The following is a 15,537-nucleotide window of genomic DNA, read 5'->3' as shown; positions in this document are numbered from 1 at the left end:
TACATTAAGCACACCAGTTAGTACAAAATTGAGAATTGCCCCAAAATATCTAAATTGAAGACTAAAATGCAGTATTAGCTATTTGTACTTTATGGAGGCATATTGTATTGGTGTCATAGTCCATTTGTTTCTTGTTTTGATACATAAAATACAGTATTTCTCCTTTTGTGCTATCAAAAGCCCCATTAAGTTGTATCTTCTGCCCAGGCACTTTCCCACGGCTAGCCATTCACACAGAGAGGGGAATTTAAACAGCCATCATTCTCATTCCAAGAATACGACAGCGACACGTCATCCGAGTGACACCAGTATTAAGGCATCCACACCAAGTAATATTACGAGCAGAAACTCTTGAGTTTTCAAGCACTTAACAGTTTGTCTTACCTTATATCTGAGCAGAGGTTGATGAAAAGCTTGTGATGCTAGCTTCTACCTTTAATGCCTTGCCTTGATCTATTTTTATCTATTTGCCAAGTAAATGTAATCGACACTTCTACCATGCGCGCTCTCGAAGTGTAAGCTTACACACAAGACATTATTCGGACGGTAGTTGCATTTTACTATGACTAGCAATAAATATCTTTAGGCACATATATAAATATAGTAAATATTTGTTTGCTCAGCCTGTCATCAGTGCAAGTGCCGAATTCATATGTTTAAAGGGTCATGTCCACCCAAAACTGATATTTGGGCAGACACTTGGTTGAATGATTCATTGGTTTTGCATACTTGAGATTTTGCAGGACAAGTGTTCCGAGGCTGTACCTTTTGATCCTGAGAACTAGGTCAGGTTTATGCTTTCCAGGTCAATGGATATATACACCAGCACTCCATTGATCTTCAAATACCACCCAAAAGGTTTTATTAAAAGCGATCACATCACTGCAGAAGAGTGCAGTGCTTCGGAGCCACGCAAGAACCCTTCTTCAGGCATGTGTTAGCCTACGTCAGGAATGTGTACGATGGGAGTATTGATAAAGGTTTATGTTTCTAGCTCTAGCGATCCTGCCGCTGGTGAGAATTCAGTATGTAGGGCTAGGCAGGGAAATTAAATATCCACCTACTATTGCTTGTTGCTCCCCCAGAAGCTGGAGGAGTGAGACATTGCTTCCTCAGTGGCGATTTTCCTTCTCCAGGGTTTCTGTAAGCAAAGGAGTGATGGCTCACCAATCTGAGTTTTCACCAGTGATAGGATCACTAGCATAGCATGGGCCTTAAGGCAGCCATACCCAACTTTTTTCACTCATTCAGCTAACAGCATAGATGGAAAAATCTCCATGGGCAGCAGCCTACCTGAATACTCAATCACTGACTGCATCTGATTGGATGTAGTCACTGTTTTGGCCAATAATTTCCCACCCAGCTCAGCCAATTTTTAAATTGAGCCAGGTGGTGCTTTCAGGGCTGCCTACAGCTCAAATATCATCCATATCACTTGGAATAATCTGAAATTTGAGCCGCCCATGGGGACCTTTAAGATAAACGTCTTCAACTGTCCTCTCCCAATACCCAAACAGCTGGCTTGCCATTGTCTTACACTGATAAGATCAGATTCAATAACCACAGGAGCAGGGGTGGACTAACAACTCATGGGGCCCCCGGACAATAGGGGATCATGGGGCCCCTGTGTCCTTGCTCAAAATCAAAAAAGCCTATGAAAAAGGTACCAGGGGCATCTCATGGGGCCCCTACTGACCCCAGGCCCTTGGGCAGTGCCCGAGTTTCCAAATGGTCAGTCCGCCCCTGCACAGAAGACATGTCAAAACTTTTCAAAAGCAGCAACAAAGAGGATACAGCCAGATTGTACTGGTAGGGTTGTTTGGGGTCAGAGACAAGATGTGTGGTTGCTGTGTGCTGTCCCCATCAGATGTGCCACCCTAGGGCATGGCCTATGTTACCTATGCAGAAATCTGGAATTGGGCAGTTTACTGGAGAGTATAGATTTGAATTTTGTACAGACCGTATATAGTTCTGCCAGCTGGAAGCTTGATAGATACAGTCTTGCAAAAAGAGGATGAGGATGAGGATGAGGTAAAGATCATGATGTTACAGTGACCTTGTCCAATCAGAGAACTTTTTGGATTTTGTTGAGAAGACCCCTTATGTTCAATTAGAAGCAGGACAGCCACTTGGCATGGGACCCAGAAGCTAGCAGAAATCATTGTAGTAAAGGTGCCAATTACATTGATTTCCAGCTTCTATGAGGATCCCACATTTATGACACATACAAACTTACATTGGTCCAAGCAGGAACAATGCAACTATGCAAAAATGTCCATACCTGGAATTCATCTTTAATGTACTCAACCCCCTCCCATCGAGCCCTAGTGTCTCTTTAACCACTTTCCCGCCACCCCATAGCAGATGTACTGCACAGGACGGTGCAAAATCACATAAATATACGTGATTTCGCATTTTACGGATGGGGGGGGGCGCAAAGGTTGCCCTATCCGCTTTGCTATTGGCTGCTGAGGATGTCAATCACCAGGTCCTGGCAGGGACTTGGTGATTGTTGGCGAAGCTGATGGGGGAGAGATCTGTGTGTAAACAACAGTTCTCTCCTGTCAGCATGGACATGCTGCTTTGTATCTCTCTGCACAGCAGGTCTCCTTAGTAAAACACAACACAGTACACAATCTAATCACTCCCTAACACACAGTTAACCCTTTTATCTCCCCAGATGTTAACCCCTTCCTGCCCAGTGTCATTAGTACAGCGTCAGTGCTTTTTATTAGTACTGTTCACTGTATTAGTGTCGCTGGAGATGTCAGTGGCAGTTAGTCAGTTCTATTAGTCCCGCTATAAGTTGCTGATCGCCGCCATTACTAGTGTTAAATAAATAAAAATTCCAGTACTAACTGTATATACCGCCATTTGTAGACGCTATAACTTTCAGGTAAACCAATTAATTTACACTTATTGGGATTTTTTAAGCAAAGACATGTAGCAGAATGCATTTTGGCATAAATTTAGGAAGACATTTTATTTTTTTAATTTTTATATTAGATATGTATTAAAATGTCAAAAATATATACAGTGAGGAACAGAAGTATTTGAACACTCTGCGATTTTGCAAGTTCTCCCACTTAGAAATCATGGAGGGGTCTGAAATTCACATTGTAGGTGCATTCCCACTCTGAGAGACAGAATTAAAAAAAAAATTCAGGAAATCACATTGTATGATTTTTAAAGAATTTATTTGTCTTGCACTGCTGAACATAAGTATTTGAACACCTGAGAAAGTCAGTGTTAATATTTGGTACAGAAGCCTTTGTTTGCAATTACAGAGGTCAAACGTTTCCTGTAGTTCTTGACCAGGTTTGCACACACTGCAACAGGGATTTTGGCCCACTCCTCCACACAGATCTCCTCTAGATCTGTCAGGTTTCGGGGTTGTCGCTGAGCAACACGGAGTTTCAGCTCCCTCCAAAGATGTTCTATTGGATTTAGGTCTGGAGACTGGCTAGGCCAATCCAGAACCTTGATATGCTTCTTACGGAGCCACTCTTTGGTTATCCTGGCTGTATGCTTCGGGTCGTTGTCATGTTGGAAGACCCATCCACGACCCATCTTCAATGCTCTGACTGAGGGAAGGAGGTTGTTGCTCAAAATCTCACAATAAATGGCCCCATTCATCCTCTCCTTAATACAGTGCAGTCATCCTGTCCACTTCGCAGAAAAGCACCCCCAAATCATGATGTTACCCCATGCTTCACAGTAGGGATGGTGTTCTTGGGATGCAACTCATCCTTCTTTTTCCTCCAAACATGAGGAGTGAAGTTTAGACCAAAAAGCTCTACTTTGGTCTCATCTGACCACATGACTTTCTCCCATGCCTCCTCTGGATCATCCAGATGGTCATTGGCAAACTTCAGACGGGCCTGGACATGTGATGACTTGAGCAGGGGAACCTTCCGTGCAATGCATGATTTGAAACCATGACGACGTAGTGTTCTACCAACAGTGACCTTTGAAACTGTGGTCCCAGCTCTCTTCATGTCATTGACCAGCTCCTCCCTTGTAGTTCTGGGCTGATTCCTCACCTTTCTTATCATCAGTGATACCCCACGAGGTGAGATCTTGCATGGAGCCCCAGTCCAAGGGAGACTGACAGTCGTCTTTAGCCTCTTCCATTTTCTAACAATTGCTCCAACAGTTGATCTATTTTCACCAAGCTGCTTGGCAATTGCCCCATAGCCCTTTCCAGCCTTGTGGAGGTCCACAATTTTGTCTCTGGTGTCTTTTGACAGCTCTTTGGTCTTGCCCATGGTAGTAGTTGGCGTCTGACTGACTGTGGGGTGGACAGGTGTCTTTAAAGAGCTCAGACAGGTGCTACTAAGTTAGATTAATGAGTGGAGTAGAGGTGGACTTTTTAAAGGCACAGTAACAGGTCTTTGAGAGACAGAATTCTTGCTGTTTCTTAGGTGTTCAAATACTTATGTTCAGCAGTGCAAGACAAATAAATTCTTTAAAAATCATACAATGTGATTTCCTGAATTTTTTTTTTTTAATTCTGTCTCTGAGTGGGAATGCACCTACAATGTGAATTTCAGACCCCTCCCTGATTTCTAAGTGGCAGAACTTGCAAAATCGCAGGGTGTTCAAACACTTCTGTTCCTCACTGTATATATTTTTTTTCAAAATTTTCAGTCAATTTTTGTAGCGCAAAACAAAAAAAGTGCAGTGGTGATCAAATACAATCAAAAGAAAGCTCTATTTGTAGGAAATTATATAAATTTAATTTGGGTACAGTGTTGCATGACCAAGCAATTGCCAGTTAAATAAGCACAGTGCTGAATAGCAAATAATGCCCTGGTCATGAAGGGAGTAAAACCTTCCAGAGCTCAAGTGGTTAAACTGTATATTTAGTCGTTTGCCTGGCATTCAGCTTTAATTAACGAAGTCCTTATTGTCCAGGCCACATTTGTTCACTGTGTATAACAGACAGTTGACAAATTGTTTTACCAACAAACAGTGCAAATCACTTTGTGCCTAAACCAAAAAATACAGTGTTGTCAGGTTTTCTTTTCAATTTGATCTTTTTTATTTATTTATTTATTTATTTAATATACCTTTATGCAATTTCTTTAAAGCTTACCTCTTGTCTGCCGTTTGCTGGATTTCCCAGCTAGTAATAAAGCAGGTATGGCTGTTATAGCAGTTGTTGAGGACAGAGAACACTATCATCCAGCCCACATGAAACCGAAGAAGGGGAGAAGGACTTGTTTGTGTAATGTTATAAGTTTGGGCAGTCATATAAACTCATTTAAACATTTCTCAATATCACAGAAATGCTTTTGGAGTATGTATGGAGTAAATTGTCCTTGTAGGTTGTCCTTCTCACATGGAGCATTGCACATTAACCCCTAATCAGGTCTTAAAAAACACACCATGCCAAAATACAACCTAGCATTCTGATCACAAAAATACTATGCTTGGTAAATAAAAGCACATTTCATTCTAATATACTGTAATGACCAGAGTTTTTAGTGGTTGTTTCTTCCAGAGATGCCATCTTTTCCTTGTCTAAGCCATACTGAGGGGTTGTCCTATTTTTTGCCCTCAGAGTTCATTGAAGGAGACTACGTTCGTGTTTCATGTTGCTCTTACTGCAGCTTTGTAATAGACATGGTTACTCAGCATGTCAGTCTCTGAGGGGTTCCTAAGAATGGTTTAACACAGATTGCTTTTCTGGGCCATCCTACCAGGGGCGGACTGACAACTCATGGGGCCCCTGGGCAATAGGGGATCATGGGGCCCCTGTGTCCTTGCCCAAACTCAAAAAAGCCTATGAAAAAGGTACCAGTGGCATCTCATGGGGCCCCCTACTGACCCAGGGCCCTCAATAGGGGATCATGGGACACCTGTGTCCTTGCCCAAACTCAAAAAAGCCTATGAAAAAGGTACCAGGGGCATCTCATGGGGCCCCCTACTGACCCCAGGCCCTCGGGCAGTGCCTGAGTTTCCAAATGGTCAGTCCGCCCCTGCATCCTACTATTCTTGGCACTGACACTACATATACACTGTTTCTCCATCCTTATTACATGGTCACCACCTGATGTCCACCACTCACCAAACTCATGTTAGGAATTTTCACATGACCTGAAAGGTCCATCTCTAATTTACTTGTCATTAGAACAACAGGTACTTTGAAAAGGTATAGGGGTATATAAAAATTAGAGGAAGAGACAAGCAATCTGATATTTGATTTTATTTCCTATATTTCTCTAGAGCAGAGGCGGATTGACTATTTGGAAAATCGGGCACTGCCCAAGGGCCCGGGGTCAGTAGGGGGCCCCATGAGATGCCCCTGGTACCTTTTTCATAGGCTTTTTTGAGTTTTGGCAAGGACACAGGGGCCCCATGATCCCCTATTGCCCGGGGCCCCATGAGTTGTCAGTCCGCCCCTGCTCTAGTGTGATCATTATCCTCCAGGGTACAGTTGAAGATTGATGACCCACGTGTTAGTGGCTGCAGTGTTACTTGATAGAGCCAGAGGAGTGGGACCATTGTAAGGTAAATTCTTTCCACTAACCATCGATGCACTTAAGTATGCTGCAATTTCCACTGTCTGTATTCCTTATATCGCCAAAATTATTTGTTTAATCTCATGATTATTGTTCCAAATAAATTTGTCACAGTGTGTATATGTGCATATTTTTGTGTGTAAGCTGCAGAGAGAAGGGTGGGGGGTGGTGTTAAAAAAATAATGCACTGTGGAATAAAATTCACTAGGTGCATTACATACCTCATTTGTTAATTTTTTATTATTGACACTTCCTAAAACTCAATCCAAAACTGAGCTCATAATATTTCCTCCCCCATGTGCCGCATTCCCTGACTTCTCTGTCAAGATTGATGGCCCAACTGTCAGTCCATCCTCACATTTCAAGGTGCTAGGTATAATCCTGGACTCTAAACTCTCATTTAGGCTCCACATCCAATCACTGTTCAAATCTTGCTGACCTCAACTTCTGCAACATCTCCAAAATATGCCCCTTCCTAACCAATTACAGTCTTGTCTATATTCCCATAGCACACGTTTCTGGAAACAGGGCTCTCCAATACTGGGTGCTGTAGCGACTACCAGTTGGTTACTAGAAACGTCTTGGATAAATGCAAATATTTGCCAGCACACCAAGGATCTCCAAATGCTGTCCAAAAGGCTATAATTGCAGAAATATCATATCACCAAGAAACAAGTGAAACGTTTTGGAGCCACGCAGGATGTGTGTATCACATATCTGATGAAGGGGCCTTGCTCGGTTCCGAAACGTTGCACTTGTTTCTTTGTGAAGTGATCTTTCTGCAATAAAAACCTTTTGGGCAGCATTTGGAGATCCTTGGGGTGCTTGCGAATATTTGCATCCTTCCTAACCAATGACACCACAATGCTTCTAATTCATTCCCTTATCTCTCACCCTGACTACTGCATCTTCATCCTCATTGGCTTACCTCTACATAGGCTATCACCCCTTCAGTCCATCATGAATGCTGCTGCTAGATTCATCCACCTTACCAACCACTCAGTGTGTGCCACTCCCCTTTACCAATTCCTCCTCTGGCTTCCGCTCACTCCTTGAATAATATTAAAAAATAAACAGCAATTTACAACGCCATCAACAACTTGGCCCCCAGCTACACCACTAAACTAGTCTCGAAGAACCAACCAAACCGCTCTCTTCAGTCCTCAGAAGAACTCCTGCTCTTTTGCTCCCTCATCACCTCCTCCTATGCTTGCCTCCAGGACTTCTCTAGGGATTCTCCCATCCTCTGAAACTCCTTACCTCAATCTGTCTAAGTATTTACTACTCTACCCACCTTTAGGCGATCCATGAAAATCCTTCTCTTCAGTGAAGCCTATCCAGCTTCTAACAGAAAAAATTGTCTTTTTATTCTCTCCATCAGCACATCCCAACAGCTATTCCCTTTTGTATAACTTGACTCTCCTGCTTAGATTGTTAGCTCTAATGAGAAGGGCCCCCAATCCATCTTGTATTGAATTGAATTATAACTGTACTGGATGCATTTTGTAAAGCACTGTGCAAACTATATAAATCCTGTATAATAATAATTATAATTACAGCTAACTGATCATGCTAATGTACCACGAGATTAGATTTAATCATTTTTTAGCAAAGGTCCCCTGAGAACTGAACATTATTGTAATGATTTTTCTATGGCAAAAAGGGTGAAAAGGGCAGCTGTAGAAACTCAACTTCTTCAATCTGGCTGCTGTTGGCAATGCATAGGCACTTTCCTTTCCCCTACCAATATGCAAAGATTTAGGGAGTAATAATTCTTTTAATTTACTTTTGCATGCAGAATACTACAAAACAATAATATAAAGACAAATCTTAATACCGTGTGACACATTTGAAGTAAATAATTTAAAACCATCATTTTACATATTTGTATTTTACATAAAATCATCTAATAATACACAGAGATAAAAAAATACTGCATGTTTTATACTTTACTGAAATGAATTAGTTGCTATATACTTACATTTTAAAAATAGAACTATGGTCAGGCAGTGAATAGGCTTTAAAACAAGCCCTCACTGACCCGTAGCTGTAGCCACTGTGAAGTAAATCATCAGCAGTCATAGATTCTCCGTTTTACATTCACTTTCTGTAAGTAGGTAGCTCAGCATTCCCCTACCAGAAGTAATGTTGCACCCTCCTAATTACATCAATTTTGTTTTTGGGCCCTGCTGTAATTGGAGGAACAGTGATCAGTTGCTTTGCTCTGCTCAGAGTTTAACAGGCTGGGAGTTGTTTATTTCCCTTTGCCTCCAGAAGGAGTTTCTGGAACTTAGGGAGGGAGAATTCAAATGGCCAGCCTGAATATTAAGCAGGGCCTAGCCAATCCCTGAGGATATGTGCCCAGATGGTGTTTGGGATTCTGTTAAATAGCCTGGAGCCCTGAGGAGATGGTATTTTATATCCCCGCTGAGGGAATGGATCTATGAGGGGAATGGAAGGGGGGAGGGGTGTTCCTGCCCCTGGAGCCCTTAGGACTGGATGCTGGACTACTATTCAGGAATTCTTGTTCCATGCGAGTAGAGCCCCAGGATACTTTGAGTAGAGCAGTGGGTGTTTTCTGTGCTGCAGCTACTTCATGGTCCTGAAAAGTGAACCCATGGACTGTTCCAGTCTGCCTTTACTTGTGTTGAAGCTGCTTCATGGTCTCCAGCCGTAAACCTGAAGAATGTTCCAGTATGACTGTACTTGTGCTACTGTATCTGAGTAAGTGGTTTCTTGGAGTGTACGTGGCTGCATTTGCACTGTTTTGGGAAAAGAACCAGCTAAACTACAGAAGCCCCCTCAAAGGGTAGTGCTACACCTACACAGAGCAGGTGCATGGGAATAGGGGAGTGCTGAGGCCAGATTGGAAGGATTTCATTGTTTGTCTTGTAAAATATGAGTGTAGCGCCCTCTGGTTTATATAGCTCAGGGTGTAGCTATCGTACATACAGAGATGGACGCGGTCATCCATTTTGCTCCAACCCTCCATCTTGTATCTCTCACTCCCAAAGCAGCTTCCCTCATCCCCCCTCCCTCTCTGTTGAGTGACATGTGGTCTGGGTGATGACAGAGGTCACAGGCAATCAAGGCACAGCAGGAAAGCACCAGAGCTATAAAACCCCCAGCCTAGCTGGTGCCTAGCTGTCTGTTAGCTCTGCAATCGGGAATATCGTAAAAGCGTAAACCAAGTCCATCACGGAGTTCAAAAGACCTTCCAAGGGGTCATAAAAACAGACTTACATTTAAAAACTCACTGTTTCATATAAGTGATACCTTCAAATAGGACGTAATTACACAAACATGGAGCACATATTCGGACGGCTGACGTTAATACAAATTCCCCAGTATATTACACCCCCTATCTGACATATACCGGAGAGCAGAAAATTATATCTCCTGAACCATTCAAGCGAATATTTCATATCTAACCATTCCACAGATGCATCTGCATATTAATCTACTAGTGGCAAGGCTGCTAAATGCACCGAGAATAATTTATGAATCATAATAGAAGCTAGGAGAGTTTTTGGTTATAGCTTAGGTCTCCACCTACACCTCCCTCCCCAAATGAGGCAATTGGGTACTGCTCCAGGGAGACGCCTTGTGGAGTTGCTAGAAAAAGCAGGCTGAGTTGAGCTGTGGGAGAGTGGAAGATCTCCCCGCTTTAACATCGAAGCTGACAGTGGGAGATAAAAGCATCCTTTTGGCTCTGAAACTTGGAAGCTGCTTAAATCAAGGCTGACTGGCAAGTACTTTATCTATCTAAATTCCTTTCTGTTATCTCTTTGCTGTGCTATAGTTCTCTGTATATTTATATATATATTGTCTACATCTTTTTCTGTAAATATTTTTATTGCACCCTTTTGAACTTTTAGTAATAAATCTTACTTTCTGAAAGTGTTGAATTGTTTCTAACGCTCTTTAATGCAAACTACGAATTCCTGCCTCTGAAGAACGCTACTGTGTGTTTTAACCGTCTGCATACATCTGTCTGCGGTGACATTGTGTATACAAACAATTATTCAAACATCATAGTGTTATTGCTGATATTGCCGAGTTTCCTCTTTCTCTGTACAAAAAGGAGGTGGTGGCAGTGTGAAGGGTTAATTGCCTAATTAACCTGACCCAGTAACAATCGCTCCCAGGCTTCAAGTACACAGATTGTGGTCCATTAGCTGGAAAATCTTTGTGCAGAGTGCAGCTGGGCAGTGGCATTGTTACGCACGTGACAGCGCGGTTTTAGATTGGCTAGTCCTTTGGTCACGAGTTTGGGCTGGGGTCTGACGCTGCGATCGTAACACAGGGGTCTCCAAAATTTCTAAGCAAAGGGCCAGTTTACTGTTCTTCAGTCTTTAGAAGAGCTAGACTGTGGCCAACAGGAATACAAAATGTCCCAGCATCAGCAGGAGTAAACAATCCTGTATCACTGCGTGACAGTGGGAGGAATTGTGTCTCCTCATTAGTGTCGTTGGGAGGTATTGTGTCCCATCATTGGTGTCATTAGACCCCATTGTTGGTGTCATTGGGAGGAACTATGCCCCATCATTTATGTCATTGGTAGGAATGTGTCCCATCGTTGGTGTCATTAGGAGGAATTATGCCTTTCATTGGTGTCAGTGGATTAAATAGTGTCCCAAGGGACAGATAAAAGTAAGCAAAGGGCTGCATTCGGCCTCTGGGTTGCAGTTTGGAGACCACTGATATAGCAGTAGTTAGAGGCTTGCTAGAAGGTTTACTTAGAGAATTTACTTCAAGTCAGGGCTGGAAGAATCTACAGGTCAGTCCTCTGATACCTCCCTCTGCTCTAGAAGCTTGTAGTCAGTAGATGGAGGTGGCAAGGGGCTTATCTGCATATTTATGGAAGTCTGGCCAACCCCAGGCAGGAGGCCTGGCAGTGTGGCAGATCAGCCCATAAATATGACAAAGCCTGTCCAGCAGGGAAGTCGGGTGGAAGATGGATTGCTGAGAAATGTTGCTTTGTGGCGTGGGAAGGGGCTCCAAAGAAGTGGGGTCTTGTTTCCAGGATGGAGGCTGGAAGCTGGAGATGGAAATATGAGGAAGCTGAAAGAGGGAGCTCCACTGCCCTGCAGTCCTCCGGGGAAGGACACCTTGACAAGCTTGGAAAAGAACCAGCTGAGCTACAGAGGCCTGAAAGCAGTTCTATCCACAGCAGCAGGACAAGGATAGTGTGAGTACCTCTACACCCCTAGGGCCTAAAAGGAAGAAGTGTGCTGGATGAAAGTTCTGGCAAATCTTCCGGGGATAGTTCATAGCTTACCCAATCCCCTGTCCTGAGAGCAGATACCGTAGGCAGGTGGGCTGGTATTTTGAACACTTAGGGGAGTTAGAGCTCCTACAAGTTGAGATTTTGCTAAAATCTATTCAAGGGGACTCAGAGCTCCTTCGAGCTGCAGTACTTTGATAAAGAGCTTGTCAGGGTTCTGGCTGGACCACAGTCATTCATCTACCACTGTTGTAGCAGTTTCTAGAGAAGGAAGTTGTCCTCAAAACGTTATTCTGCAATCAAATTGGGGATCCCATAACCCTATACCCTATCCAAGTTAAATTCCCTAATAAAACCTAAATAACCAAGCCCATGGACTGTTTCTTGTTTCTGGATGTAAGTACAAAATGCATGTTGCCTGGCTGTGCAGGAGGTAAGGGGGGACCCAAAACCAGCAGCTCTCAAGAGGGTAGCACTGTATGAGGATGAACTTCTCCACAGTTGTTGTAACTTCGGAGGTCAGTAAAGTTTATTTTCTGCTTAAGAATACCTAGTATTTGAATGCCCATAACCTGGTCCAGTTCTATTTTAAAGCCGGGTTTGTGTTTTGGTCTCTTTCTGATGCTATTTCAGAGTGTAGAGGACCATTAATCCATTGCTGCAGTTGTTTCTGAGCCTACCATTATCATCTGTAGAGTAACTATTGGTTTCTGAGAGGACTCCAATGCTGGAAAGAAAATAGGAAGTGTCCATGTCAGGTGGTGACACGGAAAAAGAGAGAAGTCTCAAGGTCCGAATGTCATATGAATAGGTGAGTTTAAGGAGCATTTAGGTAGGTGCCAGCGAATAGAGAGGGTGGTTGTGTTTGGCAGGGGAGCAGGAGCCTGGAGGTTCCTTTTCTTTCCTAGAGGTAAGAGTGAAGGGTATAAAGTAGGCCCTGTGTATAAACCCAGGCCTTGATTGTCACATGATATGATCAAGCCAAAATCTCTCTCTGAATGCTTTGTCAGAAAAAGTATTGTTCATGCTTGTTACTGGGAAATCTGGGATTTTACTGTCCATAAGAAAGTATCTAAAGCCCACACTTTTTCAATTTCATTTTGGACAGAAAGAAAACACTGACAGTGCTTTTTTTTGATGTCCTATTGGGGAGACTTTCTTTCACTTATTGGCATGTGGACACAGCAGGAAGTGAGAGGAAATCTCTCTCTAGGCTGAAGGAAAGACTCCCTTAGACAGCTGTTACTGCAACAACTGTTCCTAATGGAAGGTTTTCCTTCTATCCCCATTCTAGTGGCAACTCAAAATTTTGGATTATTCGTCACTTTTAGTTCCAGGGACAAAGATCAAAAGGACAAAAGGAGAAGGCAAATCTGCCTAACTGGATCACACACAGCAACAAAAACATGACAGAGGACATGACGAACTCCTCACCTATGGATCCAAAATGAAAAAAATGTTGGCTTTGGATATACTTTAGGATATGCTTTCAGTTTTACTTGCCTATTAAAGTGGGACGCCTGTTTTTATATTTACTGTATATGTTTTAAACAGTATTACACCCAAATGCAAACATTTATTATACTCCAGCTTACCAATTCTTAGATGCGACAGCTACATTCGTTTTCTTTTATTTCTGTTTTGTCATATTCGTTCTTTTGAACGGATTTGTTTTTCGGAATTTGTTTCGTATCTTCAGCATTTGTATATATTTGTTGGTCAAAGTGAACTTGAAAGTTTTTCCCGAAGATTGCTATTTATTTGATATATTATGGAATTGGGCGGATTCAAATCAGAAGGATTTGATATTTTCAGACACTAGTCCAACCCACCAAGGGAAATGGCATGACCTGTTTGGATGAAATCGACTGGCACCATGTGCATCTGAATTAACGAATGGAATGAAATTCGGATCCATTCAGTATCCAAATCATTGAACAATTTTAAAAATTAAATTAATTTCCCTATGAGCCCAAACTACTATCGCATTGTGTGACATCATCCTAATAAAACAAATGCATTTGTTAATTTCGTTATAACTTTTTTTTTTTTGTTTACATTAGTTTCTATGTCCATTCGGAGATTCATATACATCTCAATCTCCGAAAATAAAATTTTTGTCCAAAAAATTAATTGTAACAAAACAAAATGCACATGTCTACCAGTAAGTCTGCTGTTTTTTTTAACAGAAGAAGCTCTCTTGCAGGCGTAGCAGTTAGAGGAATGAGACAAACCATTTACCAATGTCAGGGGTGCTTACAATGATCATCTTTTATTTATGTATGTAAAACATTTATCCCAAAAGGAAAACAAAAATGTTGCTGTAACTGCTTATAAAAGTATTAGATGGAATTTGATTTAATCTTGTTAGTGTGTCTACAGTTGTAGATCTGCTAGTCCATCTAACACACAGTGGGGTCCCTAGGCAGGTGCGCTGCGCTGGTTGACACCTATCACACGGGGTGACACCGGACCCGCTATTTGAGAAGGTAAGTTTTAAAGCAAGCCGACGATCCCCGCAGGATGGATCGGATTTGTGGATTGAGCATATTGGATCGGAGTCCGATCCATTATGCTCCCCAATCCGCAGATCCAATCCATCCTGCAGGGAACGTTGGCTTGCAACCTATACGGGGTTTACTGATCTCTCTACGAGCTCCACAAAAAGGTAAGTTTTAACGCAAGCCGATGATCCCCACAGGATGGATGGGATGTGCGGATTGGGAAGCATAAGGGATCGGACTCCGATCCATTATGCTCAATCTGCAGATCCCATCCATCCTGCGGGGATCGTCGGAGGGGTGACACCAACTGTTACCGCACTGGGTGACACCAACCCTAGGGACGCCCCTGCTAACACTCCCCTATCCAAATTAACAATGGTGCTGTCCAAAGGTGCCCGCAGTGGGGGTGCTCTAATGCAGGAGACGTATTACTGGCCAGATCATCAGGTGAAAACAGAAAGGTAAAAGACTAAAAAAAAAGAAAACTAATGGTTGGTAAGCTGCAATATATTACATTTTTGGTTTTGGGATTAATAACGCTTTAACACAAAGGGGGGATAAAAAAAAATAATTTGCATTTTGCTTTAATGCAGTAGGCCCTGGCAGTTTGTGGGACATGTCTAGAATAGTATTGTACAACAGTAAAGTGCTCAAATTTCATTGCGTCTGACAAAACACAGCCTAGTCCACAGCTGCAATAAAGTAGGAACAACATTATGTCAACTAACATTTCATCTCACTAGTGAGTTTACCAGAGCCTAATTATCACTCATACGTCTTCTTGTGAACAGGTGCCTACAGCACTCACACCGAATACAGAAAGTGCGGCGCTGTGACACAGACTATTGCCCAATACGCAGCACACCTGCCACTGCCAGTACAACAGAGGCTTTTCCTCTCTCATTGGTTTAGTCTACATTTTACATCTAGGAATCTGCAGCAGGAATGAGACTTTATAGTGATGAACGGGACCAGAGATGGCAAAGCAATGGAAGTCTTACAGGAACATCTCCAATAGTCTGAAAAAGGTAGTTGGCGATTAGTCCTTTCATATATCATATATCATTTATCAGTTTTGGGTGGATTGAGCATTCAACTGCTTTTGTCCATTTTGGAAAAGGAATCTGGACTGGGCTTTTTAAGCCGTGGGTGTTTTATAAATGTAACTTCCATGAAGGTGGACTCTAAGACTGGAGAGCACAGAGTTAATATTCCATAATGAACAAGTAAGGCTAATGATGGGCACTCTGTATTTGGTTGGGCATGTGGGGTGAATCAT

The 15,537-nt window shown here is 42.5% G+C and overlaps 2 protein-coding genes across 3 annotated transcripts in view; one reads left to right on the top strand and one right to left on the bottom strand.

Moving 5' to 3' along the window:
* ALPK2 (alpha kinase 2) overlaps positions 1–440 on the bottom strand; it is a 210,381-nt gene extending 209,941 nt beyond the window's left edge. For both annotated transcript variants that reach the window (XM_089683424.1, XM_089683425.1), the window contains exon 1: positions 385–440. The gene's annotated coding sequence lies outside the window, so the exon portion shown is untranslated. The remainder of the gene's footprint in view (positions 1–384) is intronic.
* The window catches only part of MALT1 (MALT1 paracaspase), a 253,242-nt gene that overhangs the window by 5,388 nt on the left and 232,317 nt on the right, over positions 1–15,537 (top strand). The window lies entirely within an intron of this gene.

Source organism: Staurois parvus, unplaced genomic scaffold (genome assembly GCF_062004578.1).
Source record: "Staurois parvus isolate SC_StPar_1 unplaced genomic scaffold, SC_StPar_1.0 ptg000310l, whole genome shotgun sequence".
NCBI classification, from domain to species: Eukaryota; Metazoa; Chordata; class Amphibia; order Anura; family Ranidae; genus Staurois; species Staurois parvus.
Note: the sequence above shows the minus strand (reverse complement) of the source record. Positions and strands in the feature narration are given on the sequence as shown.